The following is a 7075-nucleotide window of genomic DNA, read 5'->3' on the forward strand; positions in this document are numbered from 1 at the left end:
AAAGTTGGGAGGGATCACTGATAGAATAAGTACATAATATTGGGGCTTCCCAGGTGGCACAGTGGTAAAGAATCCTGCTACCAATGCAGGAGACACAGGTTTGATCCTTGGGTCAGGAAAATCCCCTGGAGGAGGAAATGGCAACTCACTCCAGTATTCTTGCCTGGGAAATCCCTGGACAGAGGAGCCTGTCCTCTGGAGCCTGTCCAGGGCTATAGTCCACGGGGTCACAAAGAGTCAGACACCACTAAAAAACTGAGCATGCACGCACTAGGTTATATTAGCCTAGTTAATATACTTCCTACGAGTTAAGCCCTCTCCATCAATTATTTGATCTCTTCCCCACTAGGCAAACGGCAACCCACTCCAGTACTCTCGCCTGGAAAATCCCATGGAGGGAGGAGCCTGGTAGGCTGCAGTCCATGGGGTCTCGATGAGTCGGACATGACTGAGTGACTTCACTTTCACTTTTCCTTTCATGCATTGGAGAAGGAAATGGCAACCCACTTCAGTGTTCTTGCCTGGAGAATCCCAGGGACGGGGAAGTCTGGTGGACTGCCATCTGTGGGGTCGCACAGAGTCAAACACGACTGCAGCGACTTAGCAGCAGTAGCAGCAGCAGCCCCTAGGCAAATCTATGTGTGAAAACTGTCATCTCCTTTTATAAAAAAAACTGAGGCTCAAAGAGATTAGTCTATAAGTGCTAGAGGATGATTTAAACCCAGGCATTATAACTCATGGAAGAAGGAGCCTGGTAGGCTGCAGTCCATGGGGTCGTTAAGAGTCGGACACGACTGAGCGACTTCACTTTCACTTTTCACTTTCGTGCGTTGGAGAAGGAAATGGCAACCCACTCCAATGTTCTTGCCTGGAGAATCCCAGGGACAGGGGAGCCTGGTGGGCTGCCGTCTACGGGGTCGCACAGAGTCGGACACGACTGAAGCGACTTAGCAGCAGCAGCAGCAGCAGCAGCAGTATAACTCACAGACACATACTTACTGTTCCTACTATTTCTCTGAAGCCAAACTCATTAGACAAGTCATTTAATCTCTGAAATGAAGTTTTCCATATGCATAATGGAGATATTACCTATCTCATGGGTTTATTGGAGAAATTAAAAAGTAACAGTATTTTAAAACCAAGTGGTAAATCTAACATAAGGCACTTAACTAAATACTATTTCCACACACATCTGTAAACTTAAACCGGTTATTTTCCGCTTGACCAAGTTCCATTCTCTCATTAATTACATAAATTGGTTCAGCCTATAAAGTATTGTTACTGTCCATTAGCTATCATTTAGATGCATACTTGGGCCTTGTTTACTCAAGTAAATTTGTTAGCTGTCTCATTTGTTTCTTCAGGAACTCTATTGATTTTAAACTCACACTTGTCTAGGTGATACTATGTCACACTGGCAATTGTGCATTCTTATAGCTCAGCAAAGCTAGGCCTATCTGAGAATGTTTGTGTTCCAGTAATTCTTTTCCTTCAGGAATCCCCCCTAGGGTGCAGTAACATATAGTAATACAACAGAACCACTGTCTGAAAATATTCAGGTGTAGAACATAAGGTTCCTACTGAAGAAATATTTTCCCTTGATCTGCATTTTCAATTCCCCATTTTAGTGTTGCTCTGTCCTGAAAAGTTACACCCATTTGCCTCCACCTTGGTCTCAAAGAGGATCAGGCAACTAAGTTAATAATTCCACTGAATTTGAACTGTTAAAAAATGTAATGTGTAAGTTATTTCGTAGCCATTAAAATGAATGTGTTGGGACTTCCCTGACAGTCCAGTGGGTAAGACTCTGAGTTTCCAATGCAAAGGGCTCAGGTTCCAGCCCTGGTCAGAGAACTAAGATAACACATAATGTGTGGCCAAACAAAAAAAAAAAAAAAAAAAGAATGTGTTTAACTTTTATTTACTGACGTGAAATATTCTTGAGAGTTGACTGTACTCAATCCTGGTTTCTTAGAAAAAAAAACCTCTAAATGACACTAAAACTGCGAAGCAATGATGCATAGGGTAAATTATTAAAAATTAGGCAGGATTTGAACTATAATGAGATTAGGATGTGGAGAGGAAGCTGCAGAGGAAGAATATAATGGGAAACAGAGTGGAGATGGGGAAACTCTCATCACATGAGCTGAAATCCTTGTAGGTGATTGAATCTCAGGTTAGCTGAAGCTATACGTGAATTCACTGGAGAGAGGCACATGCTTTGAGTAGGTGCCTGCCATATCCAACTTTCAGTGGAGAGAAAGGTCTGCTCCATGGGGGATAGGTGAAAAATCATCTCCCTGGTCTGTGGCGATTTGATGCTTGTTTAGGGACTTATTTCAACATCTATGAGAGCACTTCCAATATACCAGCCACCTTTCTAAGCAAAGCGGTTATTGGTGAAGACAAAAAAATAAACAAGATTATTTCAGATAGCAGGAAGATTAAATAGGACAAAATAGCAAGGGACAAGGACTTGACACCTGAAGAAAGGGCCAGCCATGCAAATATTTAAATAAGAGTGGCCCAAGTAGCAGAAATAGCAAGAAAGCCAAGTCAAAGGCCTTATGAGGGACTTTCCTTGTGGTCCAGTAGTTAAGACTTCACCTTCCAATGCAGAGGGTGCAGGTTCGATTCGTGGTTGGGGAGCTAAGATTCCACATGCCTTGTGGTCAAAAAATCAAAACATAAAACAGAAGCAATATTGTAACATATCCGATAAAGACTTTAAAAATGATCCAACATCAAAAACAAAAATCTTAAAAAAAAAAAAAGATATTGAGAAATGAAGCCACTACGGCTAAAGCAAGTACAAACAAGGAAAAATGAAGTCACAGATGGCAGCAGTCAGAAAATAGTAAAAATATGGTATAATAGGAAGATACTATGGACTTATACAAGACAGTCACTCAGCCTCTTCAAATCCTCAAGTAATTAGATTTCCTATGTAGAGGATGGATGGGATGAGGGCGAGGTGAGGGAGCAGGGATAAAAAGGGGAACAGTTGGGCACTAGAACAGTCCACATGGGAATATCCTGGCCTAGGGTGGTAACAGTGGAGATGAGACAAGTACAGACTCAGAAGAACCCACAGGACTTACACAGAGACTAAAGGGATAAGAGAACAGACTCAAGGACTTTATGTCTTTCATCTTGAAGAAGTATTCCCATGCGTGGAATGGGTAACAAGTTGAGGGGAAATAGGTTTGGTTAAGAAATTAAGATTTGTTTTCCACAGGTAAACCTGAGATGCTTACTAACGGTTATGGTGGAGCAGCAACTGTGATATTAAATTCTGGCGCTCAGGGCCGCAGGCAGATATAGGAATTTGAAAGATTTCAGAAGATACTGAATCCTACATTTTCTCTTTGGAGACCAGAGCTAGAAAGTACAGACCAGACCTGAGGTCAAGCATAAAAGGAGGAGCTAGCAGATACGGAAGCAGTAAAAAAGATGTAAGGAAAATCAGAAGTGTGATAGAAGTTTCATAAAGTCAAAAAAAACTTCAAAAACAAGGAAGTAAGACAATTGAATGTTGCTAAAAGTTTAGTTATGGGGGTTTCCCAGGTGGCTCAGTGGTAAAGAATCTGCCTGCCAATGCAGAAGACCCGGGTTCAATCCCTGGGTCAGGAAGATCCCCTGGAGAAGGAAATGGCAACCCAATCCAGTATTCTTGCCTGGGAAATCCCATGGGCAGAGGAGCCTGGAAGGCTACAGCCTATGGGATCGACAAAGAGTCTGACATGACCGAGTGACTAAATAGCAGCAACAAAGCTTTTAACCACTAGGTTAGAAACACGCAGGACACTGGAGGCTTTGACAGATACAATTTTAAAATACAAACTTGAACTTTTTGCTAAAATAAATTCTACTAAAGGGTTCTAGCATTATAAAGTGTGGTAAGCAGAGTAATGGCCCCCTAAAAATGTCCATATCCTAACCTCTGGAACTTTCGAATGTTTCTTATATGCCAAAAGGGACTTTGCAGCTGGGATTAAAGATCTTGAACTGACGTGGGTCCAACGTAATCACAAATGTCTTTGATGTGAAAGAGGGTGGTGTGAGACTCAGAAATTTGAAGATGCTACATTGTCGGGTTTGACGATGGAGGAAGAGACCATGAGCCAAGCAATGCCGGGGGCCTCTGGAAGCTGGAAAAAGTAAGGAAACAGATTCTCTCCTACCAGAAAGAATGGAGTTCTGCCAACACCTGATTCCAGCTCAGTGAGACTCATTTCAGCCTTCTGACTGCCTCGACCGTCAGGTGAGTTTGTGTTGTTTCAAGCCACGAATTTGTGATAAGTTTGTTACAGCAGCAATAGAAAGCTAAGACACAAAGGATACCAAACACTGGCTGTTCCCACAGCCTGTCAGGTGGTTTGTATACTTAGCATGTGCAAGGCCACCAAGAAAAACAAGGGTATCCCTCAGAGCTAAACTAGTCAAGTCCCTAAAAACATATCTTCTGTTGTTGAAACAAAAGTAGCTAACGATCAACTCTATTAATCTGGCAAAAGCCAAAACCTAAAATGACTTAACTGGATGATTGGAATCTAATAACCTAAGAACTTGACAATTAATACCATACAATCAACCAGAGATATGACCATTGAACTTTGTTATACAAGTATAAGCTATGGTATGACAGAGTTCTGTAGCCCGAAATTCTTTTTTTTTTAAATTAATTAATTTTAGTTGGAGGATAATTACTTTACAATATTGTAATGGTTTTTGCCATACATTGACATGTATCAGCCATGGGTTTATATGTGTTCCCCATCCTGAACCCCTTCCCACTTCCCTCCCCATCCCATCCCTCTGGGTCATCCCATTGCACCAGCCCTCAGCGCTTGTCTCATGCATCAAACCTGGACTGGTGTTCTGTTTCACATATAATAATATACATGTTTCAATGCTATTCTCTCAGATCGTCCCACCCTCACCTTCTCCCACAGAGTCCATAAGACTGTTCTATGCATCTGTGTCTCTTTTACTGTCTCGCATATAGGGTTATCATTACCATCTTTCAAATTCCATATATATGCATTAGTATACTGTATTGGTGTTTTTCTTTCTGGCTTACTTCACTCTGTATAATGGGCTCCAGTTTCATCCACCTCATTAGAACTGATTCAAATGTATTCTTTTTAATGGCTGGGTAATATTCCATTGTGTATATGTACCACAGCTTCCTTATCCATTCATCTGCTGATGGACATCTAGGTTGCTTCCATGTCCTGGCTATTATAAACAGTGCAGCGATGAACATTGGGGTACGTGTCTCTTTCAATTCTGGTTTCCTCGGTGTGTATGCCCAGCAATGGGACTGCTGGATCGTATGGCAGTTCTATTTACAGTTTTTTGAGGAATCTCTACACTGTTCTCCATGGTGGCTGTACTAGTTTGCATTCCCAACAACAGTGTAATAGGGTTCCCTTTTCTCCACACCCTCTCCATCAATTATTGCTTGTAGACTTTTGGATAGCAGCCATCCTGACTGGCGTGAAATGGTATCTCATTGTGGTTTTGATTTGCATTTCTCTAATAATGAGTGATGTTGAGAATCTTTTCATGTTTGTTAGCCATCTGTATGTCTTCTTTGGAGAAATGTCTGTTTAGTTCTTTGGCCCATTTTTTGATTGGGTCATTTATTTTTCCGGAATTGAGCTGCAGGAGTTGCTTGTATATTTTTGAGATTGTTTGTCCATTGCTTCGTTTGCTATTATTTTCTCCCATTCTGAAGGCTGTCTTTTCACCTTGCTTCTAGTTTCCTTTGTTGTGCAAAAGCTTTTAATTAGGCCCCATTTGTTTATTTTTGCTTTTATTTCCAATATCCTGGGAGGTGGGTCATAGAGTATCCTGCTGTGATTTATGTCAGAGAGTGTTTTGCATATGTTTTCCTCTAGGAGTTTTATAGTTTCTGGTCTTAAACGTTTAGATCTTTAATCCATTTTATTTTTGTGTATGGTGTTAGAGAAGGAAATGGCAACCCACTCCAGTATTCTTGCCTGGAGAATCCCAGGGACGGTGGAGCCTGGTGGGCTGCCGTCTATGGGGTCGCACAGAGTCGGACACGACTGAAGCGACTTAGCAGCATGGTGTTAGAAAGTGTTCTAGTTTCATTCTTTTACAAGTGGTTGACCAGTTTTCCCAGCACCATTTGTTAAAGAGATTGTCTTTTCTCCACTGTATATTCTTGCCATGGCCCGACATTCAACTTAAAACTTTTTAATTGGAGGATACTGGCTTTACAGTGTTGTGTTGGTTACTGCCCTACATTAGTCAGTCACAAGTGTACATATATCCCCTCCCTCCCACCTTCTCATCCTACCCCTCTAGGTCATCAGAGCACAGACATGAGAGCCGAGCTCCCTGATCTATACAGTAACTTCCTGCTGGCTATCTACTTTACATATGGTAATATATGTTTCCATGCTACTCTGTCAGTTCATTCCACCCTTTCCTTCCCCTATAGCATCCACAAGTTTGTTCTCTGTCTGGTCTCTATTCCTCCCCTGCAAATAGGTTCATCAGTACCATTCTTCTAGATTCCATATATATGCATTAATATACGATATTTTTTTCTTACTTCACTCTGTATGTAACAGGCTCTAAGATCATCCACTTCACTAGCACTGACTCAAATTCATTCCTTCTTATGGCTGAGTAATATTCCATTGCATTTATGTACAGCTACTTTTTCTTGATCCATTCATCTGTTGATGGACACCTAGGTTGCTTCCATGCTTAAACGTTTAGAGATTTCAAGCTATCTGCCACCCAGGAATGGTGTAAGTATGCATCTACGTAGGGTCTTTCGACCTTTAGGAAACCTAAGTAGAAGAAATTCTCTTTGGTCATAAACTTCATAAACTACCACGCAATTTCAAAATTCCAATCTGGTGCATATAAAGCTCAACTTTATTTACAGTAAGTCAGAGTATGATTAGAATCTGTGGTACACCGAGAATACTGCTGCTGCAAAGGATCAGGCATGTGGCAAGCTGATAAGAAAATACAACCCTCCTCCCCCCCAAGGTGACCCTATGTGGACCATCAGTTGACTCTCCACAAC

This window comes from Giraffa tippelskirchi, chromosome 4 (genome assembly GCF_054371585.1).
Source record: "Giraffa tippelskirchi isolate mGirTip1 chromosome 4, T2T-mGirTip1v1.2.pri, whole genome shotgun sequence".
NCBI lineage: Eukaryota > Metazoa > Chordata > Mammalia > Artiodactyla > Giraffidae > Giraffa > Giraffa tippelskirchi.